Here is a 20879-nt window from a genome sequence, read left to right on the forward strand (position 1 = left end):
TTAGGCATTGCTGGAAGGCTATATGCCTCCGACTACACCCCTGGTAGCTAATCCTTCTTCCTTGTTTCTCCCTCATGCCAAGCTTCCCCTTCTGGCTGTCTCTCCTTTGGAAGTGATCTCTCCCTCTTCTTCTTCACTTACTTCATTTGGGGGGTGGGGGCGATTGCATGATCGAGACAACCCCTTCTCAGGGGCCTCCGCTCACTCCAAGGGGGAGATTTTCCCTTGGAGCGAGAGGGGAGAGGAGTCTCCCTCCACTCGCCTGACTGCTTGCTTCTTCAGGATTGGCAGCCGAGCACCTTGAGGCGGTTGAGCTCCAGGAAGCATAGACCCCCTTGGGGCTCTGGGGGCCTCCATTGCTGCAGGGTATCTTGAGAGGGTTGCCGGTAGTCACCCATGCTGTGGCTACCCCGACGACGACTACAGTAACCATGACGGCTATTGCAAAGGTCCCCACGTAGGTGTCAACACACTATCCGACCCTGACAACCCCAGCTTTTGTGGACTAGACTGCTGTTTATGCTCCGGCACCCTAGTATTCAGTGTTCCTGCTTCCTGCTGTACCCTTGGTCTCAGCTACTCCTGCTGTGCCTCCTTTCCTGGTTGTTCCTGTTGACCCAGCTGCTCCTGCTTTCCTGTTGCTTAGGCCGCTCCTGCTTTCCTGTTGCTTAGGCCGCTCCTGCTTTGACTCCTGTTTCTTTATATAATAATAGAAGGAGGAAATGGCATTAAGACAAACCCTTTTAGTCTTCGCCTTACTTCCTCTGACTACGTATCAAGATTCTTCCTAGCCATTTTTTTTTTACAAGTTACGATTCCTCACTCATTTGAAAAGGTCCTGATGTCTGACTCTTGATCCTGCAGTTCCTATACTCCAATCAGTTTGTAAGAGGCGGGGCACTCCTCCTCACTTTCAACCAGGAGCAGCCCACGTGTGCCGAACTCCGGTCAGTTCAAGAGACTCGCTCAGATTCCTCCATTCAACCAGTGAGTCTTCCAATTGTAAAGAACCAAGGGCTTGTATATTGTGTAAGAACAAAGCACAATTTTTAAGAGTACATTGTATTTTTTGTAACCATACAAACCTAAGGTCCTTTATATATTAGGCCCATCTCATGCCACCCCTCAATCTGAAACCTGGGCTGAAAGGCAAACTGGAATGTTTACACCTGATCAGGGGGTTTCCTTGTCTACCGGATGGTAGTTGCTGTCTAACCACCTTGTTCAAGAGTTTTATAGCTATGTTCCAGCTTCACAGTAAGCATATTCCAATTGTAAAATACCTCAGGTTTTTATAGGTAGAAGAAATACGATTTAATTTTAAGTATTGTGATTTTTGGTGGCTCTAGCTATGGCGAAGAGAATTAGGGAGATCCACGTGATGGATAAGACAATCAGCTTTTCCAAAGAAGATGCAGTATGTTCTCCTCATCCTCAGTTTCCTTGCAAAGATTGAGAACCTGACGTGTCTCAGGCCTCATTCTTTTTTACCATTAAAAGTTTAATGGAAATTCTAGGGCAGAAGATGAGGAGCCCTCAGATATTATCTTCAGAGGACAGAGAATATCAGGGGACCAGCAAGTAACTTGTGGTGTTCGGTTAAGAATCCATCTAGACCATTGTGGAGGTATTCTACCAAATTGGGGAGGATGTCTTACCTGGTCAAAATTTTGGACTCATGATATTAAGGGCAGTCGCTACCTCGGTAGCTTTTAGGTAAAATCTTTCTCTTCATCGATTTTAAGAGTGCACATACTGGAAATACAAATCAATTTTTGTAAAGCACTATTTACAAGATGTAGAAACAGTCTGTGGCTGGCAGGGTGTTCGTTGAGGAAGTATATGAAGCATCCCTTCTTTTAGTTTTTCCTCTTCGCCTTGTCTGAGGGTGTTGGGTCCTAGCGGAGCCTGGGGGGGTAATATGTATGTACCATGAGTGTTCGGTGGTGGTCAGTTATATTGTTTTTTAATGTTTGATGTAGGTGACAGTGTTGTATCTGGTTATGAATTTTGTACTGCAGCCTGGGGAGAGGCAAATTTTATACATTCAACTTCCCTGCCAGATATATACTTAGCTATAGACTCCGTCGTCTCCGACAGAATTTCAAATTTCGCGGCACACGCTACCGGTAGGTCAGGTGATCTACCGCCCTGCCCTGGGTGGCAGGACTAGGAACCATTCCCGTTTTCTAATCAGAATTCTTCTGTCGCCCGGACCATCAACATTGTTGTTGGTTCCTCTCGATTGGTTTTTCTTTTTTCACCGGCAATTGATCTTCTTGACCGACTTTTGGTGACGTATCTGGATTGTTGGATTGGCATACGCTTTTGTGACGTGTGACTGATCTTGATCTTGGATTTTTCTTTAAAAATGTCTGACTCTGGAATGGTTGTGAGACGTTGTGTGAATGTAGGCTGTAAGGTGAGGTTGCCGAAAGCTTCGGTAGACCCTCACACTGTATGCAAGGGTTGCAGGGAGTATGAATGTTCTTTCACTAATTCTTGCAAGGAATGTGAGAATTTGAGTGAGAATGAATGGAAGAATCTAACTAATTATTTGAAAAAGTTAGAGAGAGAAAGAGTGAGGAAGGCTTCTTATAGAAGTTAAGTAGTTCGAGATCTAATGAACTAATTCCTAGCTTGGGATCTTCCCCAAGGGTAAGTATTGCTACTTCTCCTTCCATTGCAGCCCCTTCGCTATTGCAGAACCTGTAGATTCAGCGAAAGAAACTTGCGGATCTAAAAGCAGCATTCAAGTTGATGGAAAAAAAACAAAATGGCTGCCCTGCAAGGTAAGGCTAGTGATTTTTCAGTGGACAGTGATATGAGTGTCCCCAGTGTAGTGGAGGGGGCATCTGGTCGGCTCCGCAACGCTCCTAGGTCTAGACCTCTTCCAAGCTCACATGCCCAGAGGAGAAGGAATGTCGAAAACCGAAAGGAGGTTGGGGAGAATCCCCACCGATCAGGTGTCCCTTCGGCGGTTTCTGTGACACCCCAGACTGCCAAGGATCGCTATTGCAAAAGCGTCCTGCGTGAGTGTTTTTCGTCGTCGGGATCTTCATCTCCGAGACGTAATTGGAGGGATTCAGATCGCTCTCGACCACTCAAAGAGGAGTTGAAGGCTCGACGATTGACTCGAGCCCAGAAAACTTCCTGAGGAGTCTCCTTCGGGAGTTAAGAAGGCAAGAAGAGCCATTCTTTCAACCAGAGTGAGAAGGAGTCAGGAGGTGGAGGCTATGGACTCCTCCCCTCCTCCTTCCCCTCCTCCCGAAGAGGATAAAGAGGAGGCTACGAAGAGGTTCATGATGGCTATGCAAGAACAGTTTTATACATTCAACTTCCCTGCCAGATATATACTTAGCTATAGACTCCGTCGTCTCCGACAGAATTTCAAATTTCGCGGCACACGCTACAGGTAGGTCAGGTGATCTACCGCCCTGCCCTGCCCTGGGTGGCAGGACTAGGAACCATCCCCGTTTTCTAATCAGAATTCTTTCTGTCGCCGACCATCAACATGTTGTTGGTCCTCGATTGGTTTTCTTTTTTCACCGGCAATTGATCTTTCTTTGGGACCGACTTTTGGTGACGTTACTCGGATTGTTGGATTGGCATACGCTTTTGTGGACTGTTTTTGTGGACTTGATTTTTGGATTTTTCTTTAAATATGTCTGACTCTGGTATGGTTGTGAGACGTTGTGTGAATGTAGGCTGTAAGGTGAGGTTGCCGAAAGCTTCGGTAGACCCTCACACGGTATGCAAGAGGTGCAGGGAGTATGAATGTTCTTTTACTAACTACTTGTAAAGAATGTGAGAACTTGAGTGAGAACGAATGGAAGAATCTAACTAATTATTTAAAAAGTTAGAAAGAGAGAGAGCGAGGAAGGCTTCTCATAGAAGTTTAAGTAGTTCTAGATCTGAACTAATTCCAAGCTTGGGATCTTCCCCAAGGGTAAGTATTGCTACTTCTCCTTCCATTGCAGCCCCTTCTCCTATTGCAGAACTGTAGATCCAGCGAAAGAACTTGCAGATCTAAAAGCAGCCTTCAAAATAATGGAAAACAAAATGGCTGCCATACAAGGTAAGGCTAGTGATTTGTCATTAGACAGTGATATAAGTGTCCCCAGTGTAGTGGAGGGGGCATCTGGTCGGCTCAGCAACGCTCCTAGGTCTAGACCTCTTCCAAGCTCACATGCCCAGAGGAGAGGAATGTCGAAAGCCCGAAAGGAGGTTGTGGAGTAATCCCCACCGATCAGGTGTCCCTTCGGCGGTTTCTGTGACACCCCAGACTGCCAAGGACAGCTATTGTAAAAGCGTCCTACGTAAGTGTTTCTCGTCGTCGGGATCTTCATCACCGAGACGTGATTGGAGAGATTCGATCGATCTCGGCCTCTCAAGAGGAGTTGGAGGGCGCCGACTATTGACTCGAGCCCTGAAAACTTCCGCCTGAGGAGTCTCCATCGGGAGTTAAGAAGGCGAGAAGAGCCATTCTCCAACCAGAGTGAGAAGGAGGCAGGAGGTGGAGGCTATGGACTCCTCCCCCCTCCTCCTTCCCCCTCCTCCGAAGAGGAAAATAGAGGAGGCCTACAAAGAAGTTCATGATGGCGATGCAGGAGCAGATTTCGTCATTTGTAGGAGTCCTGTCAAAGGAGCCTCCTAGAAGGAAAGACACTTCCCTTCCTATTAAAAGATCCTCCAGACGTATGGAGGTATCTACCTCCAGGATCGATACTCCTACCCGAGGTGAGGTTTCCTGTACGAACTGGATGAGGACAATCAGACGTCTGGCACCGGCCAGGAGTGAGGAGTCACCCAGGAGGCAGGAGCCAAGAGCCAGGAGTGAGGAGGTCAACCCAGGAGGCAGGAGCCAAGAGCCAAGATGTGTGGAGGGCATCCAGGCAAGAGGCAAGAGCCAGGAGGCTAGAGCCAGGAGGCAAGAGCCAGGAGGCAAGAGCCAGGAGGCAAGAGCCAGGAGGCAAGAGCCAGGAGGCAAGAGCCAGGAGGCAAGAGCCAGGAGGCAAGAGGCAGGAGTCAAGAGGCAGGAGCCAGGAGCCAGGAGGCAGGAGTCAAGAGGCAGGAGCCAGGAGTCCGGAGTCCGGAGTCAGGAGGCAGGAGTCAGGAGCCAGGAGGCAGGAGTCAGGAGGCAAGAGTCAAGAGCCAGGAGTCAAGAGTCGGGGACTCGGTCCTGGAGGTTATGACTCTTCGCCAAATGGGAGCTCCTCTCCTTCAGAACATAGGAGGTCTTGGAAGGACTCTTCCTCAAAACGGGAACGTTCTCCTTCGTCGGATCGAGAGTTAGACGAGTTGTCTGACGACGATCCTCCTGCTAATGAGGGACTTTCTAGACAAAGTCTTGGCCTCTTTACTACTCAAGAGTTTGGAGATCTCTTAGTCCTGCAGCTCCTCCTTCTCCTCGTTCGCTCTTTTCGAGCTCAGCTACGGCTAAATCGTCGGCCTTCTTGAAAATGAAGCCTGCGATATCAATGAAGAAGGCACTCCATTCTTTAGATTCTTGGATGGACAGAAGAAGGAGTTTAGGAAAGCGGTATTCTGCATGCCTCCTTCCAGATTGCACGGGAAGAGAGGTATTTGGTATGGGACAGGAGAGACTATGGGTCTTTCTTTACCCGCCTCTGCAGATGCCGACTTTGCCAGTTTAGTGGAGGCCTCTAGACGTCACTCCTTAGGATCGGTCAGAGCGACGTCGGAGCACTTCAGAGTTGAACCACTTTCTAAGGGACTTTTTGCCACTTTAGAGGTGTTCAATTTTTCTGGATTGGTCGCTCGGAGTTCTGGCCAACAAATCTAAGGATCCTGGAGTTTCTGAAGAACCCAGAAATTCTCCCATAGCGTGCTGTCCTGCATGACAAGGCAGTACAGGACGGTTCAGGTGAAGTGGCTTCTCTTTTCGGTGCTGGTCTCCTGAAAAAGAGATCAGTGTATGGTTCCCTTTTATCGAAAGGGGTTTCTCCGAGCCAGAGGACTGCCTTACTGTTCGCCCCGCTATCAGATCATCTGTTTCCTTCTCAGTTAGTCAAGGATATATCTCGCTCACTAACTGAGAAGGCGACACAAGACCTACTGACTCAAACGTCCAAGAAAAAGGACGACCGTAGCGACGACGGTTAAGAAAGGAACCTCGTCCTACTCAGCAGCCCTTTCGTGGAGGTGCAACGGCTCGTCCACCTGCCAGAAAGAAGAGCTCTGAAAAGAGAGGAAGGTCTTCATTTAGACCATTCAAGAGATCTAAGTGACTTGTTGCTCCTCCAAGCACCAGTGGGCGCCAGACTCCTGAACTTTGCAGGAGTATGGGAACTAAGGGGAGCCGACCCTTGGTCAGTGTCGGTCCTGAAGAAGGGATATGTAATCCCCTTCGGACGACAAAACCGCCCCTAAACATCTACGCCTCGGGAACTGTCAGCGAGGTACAGAGACCCGTTAATGCGAAAGACTCTCCTTCAGATGGTGGAGCAAATGTGGGAAAAAGAGGCCATCGAACTGGTACAAGATCCACACTCCCCGGGATTTTACAATCGCCTTTTTCTAGTACCAAAGGCATCGGGGGGGTGGAGGCCAGTTCTGGACGTAAGCGCTCTGAATCGCTTCGTACAGAAAAAGAAGTTTCGTATGGAAACGTCCGCCTCTGTCATGTCGGCGCTTATCGCCCAGGAGATTGGATGGTGGCTCTCTGGACCTGCAAGACGCCTATTTCCACGTTCCCATTCACCATCAGTCAAAGAAATATCTTCGCTTTGTGATAGGAGACAAGATCTTTCAATTCAGGGCTCTGTGCTTCGGTCTGTCTACAGCCCCACAAGTATTCACCAACCTGATGGCGAATGTAGCAAGATGGCTTCACTAGAAGGGATAAACATCTCCCTCTACTTGGACGACTGGCTGATCAGGGCCAAGTCGAAGAGTCAGTGCTTGGAGGACTTGGAAGTAACAAGGAACATGATAGATTCGCTAGGGTTGCTCGTCAACCTCGAGAAGTCACAACTGATCCCCAGCCAGAACTTGGTATCTGGGGATTCAGATGGATTCTCGGGGTTTCGGGGTATATCCTTCGCAAGAAAGAATTACTCGAGGTTTGTCGAGAATCTCAAGCTTCTTAGAGAGAAAGGACAGCTCAGCGAGGGATTACCTGAGCCTATTAGGGACCCTGTCTCATTGGAAAAGTTCTTCTCGCTAGGGAGACTTCACCTTCGCCCTCTTCAGTTTTTCCTCAAAGAGGTGTGGAACTGGAAGACGGGTCAACTCTCGGACATCTTCCAACTTTCACAAGAAGTAAAAGATCATCTGAGGTGGTGGATCCCTCAGCTTCAAAAGAACGAAGGCTTATCGCTTGCTCTGCAGAACCCAGACCAAGTGTTGTTTACCGACGCTTCGGAGTCGGGATGGGGAGCGACGCTGGGAGCAAGGGAGGTGTCAGGCACCTGGACAAAGGAACGGTGTCCTGGCACATCAATTGCAAGGAACTTGTGGCCATACACCTAGCCTTAAACAAGTCCTTCGAAAAGATAGTCAGAGACGGGGTAATACAGATCAACTCAGACAACACCACGGCTCTGGCTTACATAAGAAGCAAGGAGGCACGCACTCGTTCTCCCTCTATCAGTTGACAAAACACCTGTTAACCTGGACGGAAGAAAGAGGCATAACTCTCCTCACAAGGTTTGTTCAAGGGATCAAAAATGTGAGAGCGGACAGACCTGAGCAGAGAAACCAGGTCCTTCCCACAGAATGGACTCTTCACGAAGAAGTGTGTCGAAGTCTTTGGTCCCTGTGGGGGAGACCTCACAATAGACCTTGTTTGCGACGTTCCTCTCCAAAAGAATAGAGACCTTTTGCTCTCTAGTAGAGGATCCGAGAGCCTTCACAATAGACGCGTTTTCTCATGGATTGGTCGGGTGTGGACGCTTACGCCTTTCCCCCACGTTCAAAATCCTGGGGGGAATTGTGCTCAGGAAGTTTGTAGCTTCGAAGAGCACGAAGTTGATACTCATCGCCCATTTTATTGGCCATCACAGGGAATGGTTCCCGAGGACGGAGGTTCTGGAGTGGATTAGTGGACTTCCCCCAGATCGCTTCCAAAACAGAACACGATCTACTCAGACAACCCCACTTCGAGAGGTTTCATCACAACCTCCCAGGTCTCGCTCTGACTGCCTTTCGACTATCGAAAGACTTGTCAGAGCGATGAGGCTTTTCTCGCGAGGCTACGGGCTCTATCGCTAGAGCCCGCGAGCTTCGACGAGAAGAGTATACCAGTCGAAGTGGGAAGTCTTTAGGAGGTGGTGTAGGTTCAGAAGCTGTCCTCCTCCAGTACCTCTATAGTGAATATTGCCGATTTCCTCCTCTTTCTGAGAAAGGAGTCACACCTATCTGTCTCGACAATAAAAGGATACCGAAGCATGCCGCTCTTCGGTTTTCAGGAATCGAGACCTAGACATTGCTAACGACAAAGATCTACACGATCTAATTAGATCTTTTGAGACGTCGAAAGCAGCTATCCTAGAACACCTAGTTGGAATCTAGACGTGGTCCTGAAATTCCTTTCATCGGACAAATTCGAACCTTTACATCTGGCGTCCTTCCGCGACGTCAAACTAGGAAATGCTTGTTCCTAGTGGCGTCTCGCTACAGCCAAGAGGACGAGCGAATTACACGCTCTGGATTCCACGGTTGGGGTTCAAAGGAGATGCTGCCATCTGTTCTTTCAGACAATGTTTCTGGCAAAGAACGAAAACCCATCAAAACCTTGGCCAGAAGTTTTGAGGTAAAAGGCATATCTAACCTGGTAGGCAGAGAGATAGAGAGATCTCTCTGTCCAGTGAGAGCTCTTAAATTCTATTTAGAGAGGAAGAGGGACAGATGGGAGCTTGTCAACAAGGTCTTTGGTGTGCAGTGAAGAACCCCAAACGACTCATGTCCAAAAAACGCCTTGGCTTTCTTTGTGAGAAGCGTTATTACGGACGCTCACAAGAACTGCTCGGAGGAATCCTTCGGTCTTCTAAAAGTCAAGACGCATGAAGTAAGAGCAGTAGCAACGTCTTTGGCGTTCCAAAAGAAAATATGTCTCTGAAGAATATACATCGAGACTACATATTGGAGGTGCAATTCAGTGTTTGCATCTCATTATCTGAAGGACGTTGAGAGTGACCTATGAGAAGTGCTTCTCGCTAGGTCCTTTTGTATCAGCAGATACAGTACTGGGTCTTGGAGCAAAGACTGATCCTTAATTTTGTGTTTTTTTATCGTACATAAACCCTCTTGTCAGATATGTGCTTGGTTTTCTAGTAGCAAGCTCACTACTGTCGCACGGGAGCAGAGTGTCATTGCTGGTAGGCGATCAAGGGTATGTATGACTAGTAGGGGAGTACAAAATTTTTTTTTTGTATATTTTGTAATGAAAGTGTAATTATGTTTCGAGTTTTTTGGTTGTTGTGAGGAGTTCGGGATGATCCTTACAATCTTAGAACTAACATGGATGTTAGGATCAGGTGATCGGGATCGGTTTTGTGCTCCTTGAACAAGGTGATTGTCATGTAAGTGGAATAGCACCCACTGACAAAGGCCTTTAGGCTCTGCCGAGTAAGTGGATAAGACCCCATTGGCAGACCCACAAGAACTCTTAGCCATAGATCATTATCTCGCTGAGCTCTTGAGGTCCTAAGCAGACTACAAGGCAGTAGCCGCGAAGTCTTCAGCTAATAAGGTAGGAACCAAGGTTTATTAATACCTACAACATATGTTGTTTACCTGTCTATTTCAGTAGTTAGCTGTCTCTTACCCACCACCAATGGGTGCTAATCAGCTAAGTATATATCTGGCAGGGAAGTTGAATGTATAAAAATGATATTGTCATGTTACAATAAAGTTTTATACATACTTACCTGACAGATATATACGATTAATAGCCCACCCAGCCTCCCCGCAGGAGACAGGTGGAAGAGAAGAATTCTGATTAGAAAACGGGGATGGTTCCTAGTCCTGCCACCCAGGGCAGGGCGGTAGATCACCTGACCTACTTTGTAGCGTGTGCCGCGAAACAATTGAAATTCTGTCGGAGACGACGGAGTCTATAGCTAAGTATATATCTGTCAGGTAAGTATGTATAAAACTTTATTGTAACATGACAATATCATATTTCGTCTTTTGTAGGAGTCCTTTCAAAGGAGCCTCCTAGAAGGAAAGACTCTTCCCTTCCTATCAAAAGATCCTCCAGACGTATGGAGGTATCTGCCGCCAGGATCGATGCTCCTACTCGAGGTGAGGCTTCCTGTACGAACGTGGATGAACCGATCAGACGTCTGGCACCGGCCAGGAGTGAGGAGTCACCAGGAGGCAGGAGCCAAGAGCCAGGAGTGAGGAGTCACCCAGGAGGCAGGAGCCAAGAGCAGGAGTGTGGAGTCATCCAGGCAGGAGGCAGGAGCCAGGAGGCAAGAGCCAGGAGGCAAGAGGCAGGAGTCAGGAGTCAAGAGGCAGGAGTCAGGAGTCAAGAGGGGGGGGGGCAGGAGGAGGAAGGAGGAGCCAGGAGTCCGGAGTCAGGAGGCAGGAGCCAGGAGTCCGGAGTCAGGAGGCAGGAGCAGGAGTCCGGAGTCAGGAGGCAGGAGTCCGGAGCCAGGAGGCAGGAGTCAGGAGGCAGGAGTCAGGAGTCAGGAGGCAAGGAGGAGGCAAGGAGTCAAGGAGACAGGATCATTCCTGGAATTTATGACTCTTCTCCAAATAGAAGCTCCTCTCCTTCAGATCGTAGGAGGTCTTGGAAGGACTCTCCCTCCAAACGAGAGCTTTCTCCTTCGTCTGATCGAGGTTTTGGACGATTTGTCTGGTGACGAACCTCCTGCAAATGAGGGACTCTCGAATTATAAGGTCTTAGCCTCATTGTTGCTACAAGAGTTTGGAGACTCTCTTAGTCCGGCGGTCTCCTCTTCCTCGTTCTCTCTTTTCGAGCTCGGCTACGGCAAAATCTTCGGCCTTTCTGAAATGAAGCCTGCAATTTCTATGAAGAAGGCCCTCCATTCTTTAGATTCTTGGATGGACAAGAAGAAAGAGTGGGAAAGACTGTATTCTGCATGCCTCCTTCCAAACTCCATGGAAAAGAGAGGTATTTGGTATGGGACAGGAGAGGACTATGGGTCTTTCTCTTCCTTCCTCGGCCAGATGCGGACTTTTCCCAATTTAGTGGAGGCCTCTAGACGTCACTCTTTAGGATCGGTCAGATCGACGTGGAGCACTTCGGAGTTGAACCACTTTCTAAAGGGAACCTTTTTGTCACTTTAGAGGTGTTCAACTTTCTGGATTGGTCACTCGGAGTTCTGGCCAACAAATCTAAAGATCCGGAGTTTCTTAAAAACCCAGAGATTCTCCATAGCGTCCTGTCTTGCATGGACAAGGCAGTACAGGACGGTCGGGAGAAGTGGCTTCCCTTTTTGGTGCTGGTCTTCTGAAGAAGAGATCAGTATATGGATCCCTATTATCAAAAGGGGTTTCTCCGAGCCAGAGGACTGCTTTATTGTTCGCCCCTCTGTCGGATCATCTGTTTCCTTCTCAGTTAGTGAAGGATATATCTCGCTCGCTAACTGAGAAGGCGACACAGGACCTACTAGTACAAACGTCCAAGAAAGGACGCCCTGTAGTGTCGACGATTAAGAAGGACTCTCGTCCTCCTCAGCAGCCCTTTCGTGGAGGTGCAGCGGCTCGTCCCCCTGCCAGAAAGAAGAGCTCTGACAAGAGAGGAAGGTCTTCCTTTAGACCTTTCAAGAAAGCTAAATGACCTGTTGCTCCTTCAAGCACCAGTGGGCGCCAGACTCCTGAACTTTGCAGGAGTATGGGCAAAAAGGGGAGCCGACCCTTGGTCAGTCTCGGTCCTAAAGAAAGGATACGTAATCCCTTCGAGGACAGCCCTCCCCTAACATCTACGCCTCGGGAACTGTCAGCGAGGTACAGAGACCCTGTAATGAGAAAGACTCTCCTTCAAATGGTGGAACAAATGTGGGAAAAGGAGGCCATCGAACTTGTGCAGGATCCACAACTCCCTGGGATTTTACAATCGCCTTTTTCTAGTACCAAAGGCATCGGGGGGTGGAGACCAGTACTGGACGTAAGCGCTCTGAATCGCTTTGTTCAGAAAAAAGAAGTTCCGTATGGAAACGTCCGCTTCAGTAATGTCGGCTCTTCGTCAGAAGATTGGATGGTCTCTCTGGACTTGCAAGATGCGTATTTTCCATGTTCCCATTCACCATTTGTCAAAGAAATATCTTCGGTTTGTAATAGGAGAACAAGATTTTTTCAATTCAGGGCTCTGTGCTTCGGTCTGTCTACAGCTCCGCAGGTATTCACCAACCTGATGGCGAATGTGGCAAGATGGCTTCACCTAGAGGGAATAAACATCTCCCTCTACTTAGACGACTGGCTGATCAGGGCCAAGTCGGAGATCAGTGCTTGGAGGACTATCAGTAACAAGAAACATGATAGAATCGCTGGGATTACTCGTGAACCTCGAGAAGTCGCAGCTGATCCCCAGCCAGAGCTTGGTCTATCTGGGGATTCAGATGGATTCTCGGGGTTTTCGAGTATTTCCTTCGCGAGAAAGAATCACCCGAGGTTTGTCGAAAATCTCGAGCTTCTTAGAGAGAAAGAGCAGTTCAGCGAGGGATTATCTGAGCCTTTTAGGGACCCTGTCCTCACTAGAAAAGTTCTTCTCTCTGGGGAGGCTTCACCTTCGCCCTCTTCAGTTTTCCTGAAAGGGGTGTGGAGTTGGAAGTCGGGACAACTCTCGGACATCTTCCCGCTTCCACAAGAGATAAAAGATCACTTGAAGTGGTGGATCCTTCCTCTTCAAAAGAACGAAGGCGTATCGCTTGCCCTGCAGAACCCAGACCAAGTGTTATTTTCCGACGCTTCGGAGTCGGGATGGGGAGCAACGCTAGGAGCAAGGGAGGTGTCAGGCACCTGGACAAAGGAACAGGTGTCCTGGCACATCAATTGCAAGGAACTAGTGGCCATACACCTAGCCTTAAAGTTCTTCGAAGAGATAGTCAGAGGCGAGGTGTACAGATAAACTCGGACAACACCACGGCTCTGGCTTACATACGCAAGCAAGGAGGCACGCACTCTTTCTCACCTTTCAGTTGACAAAACACCTGTTAACCTGGACAGAAGAAAGAGGCATAACGCTCCTCACAAGATTTGTACAAGGTATAAAAGTGTGAGAGCGGACAGACTGAGCAGGAGGAATCAGGTCCTTCCCACAGAATGGACTCTACACGAAGAAGTGTGTCGAAGTCTTTGGTCCCTGTGGGGGAGACCTCACATAGACCTGTTTGCGACGTTCCTCTCAAAAGAGTAGAGATCTTTTGCTCTCTGTGGAAGATCCCGAGAGCCTTCGCAATAGACACGTTTCTCCTGGATTGGTCGGGTGTGGACGCCTACGCCTTTCCCCCGTTCAAGATCCTGGGGGAAGTGCTCAGGAAGTTCGTAGCTTCAAAGAGCGCGAAGTTGACACTAATAGCCCCATTTTGGCCAGCCCAAGAATGGTTCACGGAGGTACTGGAGTGGATAGTGGACTTCCCCCCCAGATCTCTTCCAAACAGACCAGATCTACTCAAGACAACCCCACTTCGAGAGGTTTCACACAACCTCCAGGTCTGCTCTGACTGCCTTTCGACTATCGAAACACTTGTCAGAGCGAGGGGCTTTTCTCGCAAGGCTGCGGGCTCTATCGCTCGAGCCCGCAGAGCTTCGACGAGAAGAGTATACCAATCGAAGTGGGAAGTCTTTAGGAGGTGGTGTAAGAGTCAGAAGCTGTCCTCCTCCAGTACCTCTATAGTTAATATTGCCGATTTCCTCCTCTTTCTGAGAGAGGAATCACACCTATCTGTCTCAACTATAAAGGGATACAGAAGCATGCTGTCTTCAGTATTTAGAAATCGAGGGCTAGAAATTGCAGACAACAAAGATCTACACGATTTAATTAGATCCTTTGAAACTTCAAAAGCAGCTACTCCTAGAACACCTAGTTGGAATCTGGACGTGGTCCTGAAATTCCTTTCCTCTGATAAATTCGAGCCTTTACATCTGGCTTCCTTCCGCGACGTCACTAGGAAATGCTTATTCCTGTTGTCTCTCGCTACAGCCAAGAGGACGAGCGAATTGCACGCTCTGGATTCCACAGTGGGGTTCAAAGGAGATGCTGCCATCTGCTCGTTCCAGACAATGTTTCTGGCGAAGAACGAAAACCCGTCAAAACCTTGGCCCAGAAGCTTTGAAGTAAAAGGTCTATCTAACCTCGTAGGCAGAGAGACAGAGAGGTCTCTCTGTCCAGTGAGAGCTCTTAAATTTTATTTAGAGAGGAAGAGACAGATGGGACTTGTCAACAAGGTCTTGGTGTGCTGTGAAGAACCCAAAAGACTCATGTCCAAAAACGCCTTGGCTTTCTTTGTGTGAGAAGCGTAATTCTGGACGCACACAAGAACTGCTCGGAGGAATCCTCGGTCTTCTAAAGGTTTAAGACCCAGAGGTGAGAGCAGTAGCAACGTCCTTGGCGTTCCAAAAGAATATGTCTCTTAAAAATATCATTGAGACTACGTATTGGAGGTGCAATTCAGTGTTTGCATCTCATTATCTGAAGGATGTGAGAGTGACTTATGAGAAGTGCTTCTCTCTAGGTCCATTTGTATCAGCAGATACAGTGCTGGGTCTTGGAGCAAAGACTGATCCTTAAAATATTTTGATTTTATAGTACATAAACCCTCTTGTCAGATATGTGCTTGGTTTTCTATTAGCAAGCTCACGATGTCGCACGGGCGCATAGTGTCATTGCTGGTAGGGGATCAAGGGTATGTATGGCTAGTCGGGGAGTACAAAATTTTTTTTGTATATTTTGTATAAATGAAAGTGTAAATTATGTTTCGAGTTTTTGGTGTTTGTAAGGAGTTCGGGGATAACTCCTTGCAATCGTAGAAAACCTAACATGGATGTTAGGATCAGGTGATCGGGATCGGTGTTGTGCTCCTTGAACAAGGTGTATTGTCATGTTAGTGGAATAGCACCCAATGACAAAGGCCTTTAGGCTCTGCCGAGTAAGTGGATAAGACCCCATTGGCAGACCCACAAGAACTCTTAGCCATAGATCAATATCTCGCTGAGGCTCTTAAAGCTAAGCAGACTCCAAGGCAGTAGCCGCGAAGTCTTCAGCCTAATAAGGTAGGAAACAAGGTTTATTAATACCTACGACATATGTTGTTTACCTGTCTATTTCAGTAGTTAGCTGTCTCTTACCCACCACCAATGAGTGCTAATCAGCTAAGTATATATCTGGCAGGGAAGTTGAATGTATAAAAATGATATTGTCATGTTACAATAAAGTTTTATACATACTTACCTGACAGATATATATGATTAATGGCCCACCCAGCCTCCCCGCAGGAGACAGGTGGAAGAGAAGAATTCTGATTAGAAAACGGGAATGGTTCCTAGTCCTGCCACCCAGGGCAGGGCGGTAGATCACCTGACCTACCGGTAGCATGTGCCGCGAAATTTGAAATTCTGTCGGAGACGACGGAGTCTATAGCTAAGTATATATCTGTCAGGTAAGTATGTATAAAACTTTATTGTAACATGACAATATCATTTTTGTTTGCTTTGTTGGCGATCAGAAAATTTTATCGTCGCAAAAGTCTTTACTAATATACTTCTTTAGCAATCGGAATACTCCTTTGCTGAGAAGTAGTAGTCACTTTAGTAGAGCCAATCCTGGCTATACCCCCATAGTGCTACAAGGTTGAGATGAGCATCAACAACAGGCGGTATCTACCTGCAACAGCTCTCTTGCGAGGTAGGAACAATAAATATTGGTTCAATGCTAGCCTTTCATTCAGTTCTCGAATACATTAACCACTTTTAATGTTTTGGGGTAATTTTTGTCCATGAACCCCTCTGCCTGTCAATATGGATTCAGCTTAGTGATTACTGGGTAAGTTACTTATATAAAGATTTTATTTTTATAATAAAATTAGATTTTATGTATATTTATACTTAACCAGTAATTTGTTCCGATACGTATACAAACCCTCGGTCCTTTAACAATAGGAAGGTACTTAGCGGCAGCTGAACCGGTCGTAAGCTTCAAACAAGGGGGTTTGGTAGTTAACTACTTGTCCGGCAGTTGGCAGTCAGCTCGACTGCGAGGAGAAGAGTCACTTTGCTTTCAGCCGCGCTGGTGGATAGACGTGCTGCTCACCTCTCTACCTGCTTTTATGTCGTATGCTTGGTTTTCTTCACATCGTGAAGGCTTTTTCTCTTTTTCTCTTAGTGTGCATGTGCAAAGCTTACGTAAGTACGTGTCTGTTTTTGCGTATTCATACTAAAGTGATTTGCGATTATTATGGATTCCCGAGAGCTGGAGAGACCCCCTCGCCCCCCCATCAGTCGCAGATTGTGCCCTGGTGTGGAGGGCCGTAAGTGTGGGGCCTTTTGGTCCTCTGACGAGGTAGATCCGCATGAATTTTGCACTCGGTGCCGAGGGCGAGAATGCTCTCGCACCGAGCCATATGATGGTTGCATTGTTTGGTCGGAGGAGCAGTGGGAGCGCTATGGAGGGAGGAAGAAGCCGCGTAAGCTGGCCAGGGAGTCATCGTAGGGATCTCCGGTTACTCCCTTGGTCACTGACACGTCTTCTTTCTCACCTCCATCTCAGCTCCCTCGTATGGCTCCTTCCCTTCGGGGGAGTATCTCGCTCCTTCTCCTCTCTCGATCAGTCGAGCATGGAGGAGGAGGCTAGATACCCCGATGTTCAGTTGTATTCGGGGTCGTCCGTTCGCTCGGGGTGGGAACTGTCGTCCTCCCCCCCGGGGGGCAAGGGAACCCCCCCCCCCCCCCCTCCCCCCCCCTTACTAACCCAACTACTCTTCCTTCCTTAGATCTGCTTGCCACGGGTGATGATCTCGGCTGGTGGTACTCGCTGGGGCTCCAGGGGACACCGAGTGTACTGGGACTGCTTAGTCATCTGGCGAGAGGGACCAGACCGGTAACGCATGGCCCTACCACGACCACGACAGTATCCACGCCTGGTTACGCTGCTCCGCCGCACCTGGTATACACCCAGCACGTTGCCATGGTTACCCCGACAGCTGCTGTTAAGGCGCCGCTGCCAGAGGTGAGGAGGTATACTGTGATGCCGCCGCCTGGTTTTGCCGCTTATGCTCCAGCCCGACTTCTGGTGCCCCAAGAGCTCTCCTTTGGACCTGCCTCCAGTACAGAGGATGCCGCTGGTTCCTGCCCCGCCTCCTGTTCCTGAGATTGCTGCTGCTCCAGTACCAGTTCCTGCCCCGCCTCCTGTTCATGAGATTGCTGCCGCTCCAGTACCAGTTCCTGCCGCTGTTGTTCCTGCCCGTGGTGTTGCTGCCCCCACCCAGGTACTTCCGGACAGGTGCAGTGGGGCCCTGTTGCTTTGGCAACTGCCCCGGCTCCATCCTGGATGGAAGATTTGATGGTGGTCCTGAGGAAGCTGACAAAGAAGAAGAAGAAGAGGAGGAAGGTGTCGTCGTCGTCTTCATCGTGGTCTTCATCGTCGTCTTCGTCGTCGTCTGCCGCCGCTTCCCCTTCGACTTCTAAGGCCCCACAGCCGAAGAAGAAGAAGGTAGCCTCCTCCCCCCCTAAGAAGGGTCTGCAGGGTGGGACGGTTGGGACTTCTGCTGGTCCTCCTGTTCCTTCGGGAACGGGGCCTGTGGACTGGAGGAGTGCTGGCTAACACCGGTACGTACCTCCTCGCCTGGCGTCAGAGGTTCTGCCTTGACGCCAGGTACCGTCTTGGCCTCTCGTTCGTGAGAGGTATCGAGTGTATGGTCGCCCGCGGTTGACCGTGCAGCCAAGACCCAGGCAACCGAGTCCGCTTGACGCCAGGATCCAGGCACGGAGCGGAAGACTGGCAGGAGTCGCCCAGGTGACTCCCACAAGGCCAGTGATCATTCTCGTGGCGATCCGCAGGTACCCAGGGTTGATGCGACGGTCCCAAACCGTCCACGGGCTGAGGGGAGGAAGCGGTCCCCTCGGTCGCCTGGACAAGCGGCATGAGGCGACGTGAGGACAGGCCTCGCTCCCACTGCGACAGCGGACTCTGCCGATCCCCTGACCGCCGCTCCTACCGGGACCGGGTGGAGAGGAGGACCAGCAGCAGCTCTTCTGACGCTCGGGACCGTCACCGCTATTCTCGGTCCAGCTGCTCTCCCCAAGACAGCCGCTCGACCAGGCCTGCAGCTCGATGGCGATCGCCTGCAGCCCCCCCAGCACGCTGGTTCTGCCGGTGGGCGAGGGGGGATCGTCAAGTCTACCTCTCCTATCCCTTCAACTTCCTCGGGCTACACCGGGAAGAGCGAGGCGATCATTAGCGATCGCGAGGGGCGCGCTTCTCGCGATCCCACCACGACGCCCTACGAACCTGGCATGGTCCTACGACCGACCAGATCGTACGCGCAAGTGGCAGGAGGAGATCATGAGGGGTCTGTTGTGGTTCCTCCTGTGGAAGGAGGAAGGTCTCGGGAGGTGTTCTCGCTGGACGGGCTTGACGGTCCGTCTCCTCAGGACGCAGTCACTCCCGAGATCCAGAGGTCGTTCGTTGAGGTCATTGCGCTGATTCGTCAGCACAACGACCTCAGGGAAGGATCGATGCTCCCACCTTCCGAGCCTACATTGGGTTTGGAGTCGTTCTGGGGACCCAAAAAGGAACCCAGGGCGACGGTGGGTCTGCCGCGATCAGCCTTGGCTGACAGTGTGCTGAGCCAGGTGGACGCTCTTGTCTCCAGACAGGAGGGTTTGCTTCGGTCTGGCAGGTCGTCCAAGCTCCTTCCCTCACCTCTACCGCGACAGAGGCGTTTTTACGTGCCATCAGAGGACCCTCTGCCGCCCAAACAGGTTAACCCGGAGCTAGCTAAGCTAACTCTGGGGGTGTGTCTGCAGTAGCTCCTGTCAGAGAACCTCTGGTTCTCGCAGTAAGAGGCACTTGCTTTGGAATCTACCGCCATGGCAGCATTCCAAGCAGTCTCCTGGATAGACCTGTGGTCCCTCACAGTGTCTAAAGCCGCGGCCTCCTCGGGAAACATCACTCCTGAAAGGGACCCGGCTTTCGTGAGACTGTGCCAGTCTGGCGGTAGGGCTATCTCCTACCTGGCCCACCAGACAGCCAACCTGTGGGCCAACCTGGTTCTGAGGCGTAGGGAAGCTGTCCTCACTCAAGTAACCAGGGCGGCTGGGCGAGAGGCAGCGTTGGGTCTTCGCAACGGACCGGTGTGGAGTTCCTCCTCTCTCTTTCCCAGAGAGATGGTGGACGCTGCGGTGGAACAATGGCGCACTGATGAAAGTAACTGTTTAGTCCACCAGGCAGTATTGAAGGTGGCTGGGCAACCTCGAACGACTGCGGCTAAGCCCAAGAGTTTAGCTAGCGCTCCTCTGCAGCTAAGACGATCGCTTCGTTGAAGCCGAGAGGAAAGACTCTGCTTTCGACTTCGACTGTAAGGAGTGACTGTAACCAGCCCTCCTTCCTGTCCTCGTTCTCTCGAGGAGGAACTGGGAAGAAGAAGTCGAAGAGAGGAGGGAAACGCTAGGGACAGCATTCCCCCTCACCTGCTGCCGGAAGTGGGGGGCTGTCTGGCGAGCCATTGGGCAACGTGGCAGCGCTACGGGGCGGAGACCTGGATAGTGAACGTCCTTCGTGAGGGATATTTACTACCCTTGAAGTCTTGGCCACCCCTCACCTCCAACCTGGTCCATCTACAGACGTATGTTCCTGGTTCGGCCAAGGACGTGGCGCTTCGGCAAGAAGTAGAAGCCATGCTGAGCAAACGAGCTGTGGAGATCATATGGGATCAGTCGCCGGGCTTCTACAGTTTACTTTTCCTGGTGGAAAAGTCCTCGTGGGGCTGGCACCCGGTGATAGATCTCTCTCCCTTGAACTGATTCATTCGCCAGACTCAGTTCATGATGGAAACAGCACGATCAGTGCTCGATTCCATCAGGGAGAACGATTTCATGCTTTCTGTGGATCTGAAGGACGCGTATTTCTAGATACCCGTCCATCAATCCTCCAGGAAGTACCTCCGCTTCATCCTCGACGGGATGGTGTACCAGTTCAGGGCACTTTGTTTCGGTTTCTCTACTGCCCCACATATGTTCACGCGAGTGTTCACGCTGGTGTCGGCTTGGGCCCACTCGGTAGGGATACATCTTCTGAGGTATCTCGACGATTGGTTAGTCCTGGCGAGCTCCCGCTCACAGTTGCTACAGGACAGAGATCAACTCCTTGAATTCTGCTGCGATCTGGGGATCGTAGTGAATTATGAGAAGTCGGATCTCGAGCCCTAGCAGAGGATAAAGTACCTGGGCATGCTGATCGATACGGTAGCAGAGCGAGTCTCCCCCGCAGACTCGTGGATCAGCAGGCTCAGGGAGGTAGCAGGACGGTTCCTGTCCCTACAGGAGCAGCCAGCTCAGCAGTGTTAGGTCGTGATCGGTCACCTGTCGTCTCTTGAGAAGTTAGTCCCTCACAGGCGTCTTCACCTGCGGTCTCGTCAATGGAGACTAAAGGCGTGTCGGTCACTCAAGAGACCCACCTTTCTTCCCCGTGTCTCTCACGGAGGAGGTGAGGCAGGACCTAGCCTGGTGGCTGGATGACACGAACCTTGTAAGAGGAGTGCCTCTTCGCACTCACTCACTCTCTCTCTCTCTCTCTCTCTCTCTCTCTCTCTCTCTCTCTCTCTCTCTCTCTCTCTCCCCCCCCGGGAGATGTTGCTGTTTTCAGACGCATCTACCGAGGGATGGGGCGCACACCTGGAGGAGTTGTGGCTGTGGGTGTGTGGAACCATCATGACAAGCACCTTCACATCAAT

This window comes from Macrobrachium nipponense, chromosome 45 (genome assembly GCF_015104395.2).
Source record: "Macrobrachium nipponense isolate FS-2020 chromosome 45, ASM1510439v2, whole genome shotgun sequence".
NCBI lineage: Eukaryota > Metazoa > Arthropoda > Malacostraca > Decapoda > Palaemonidae > Macrobrachium > Macrobrachium nipponense.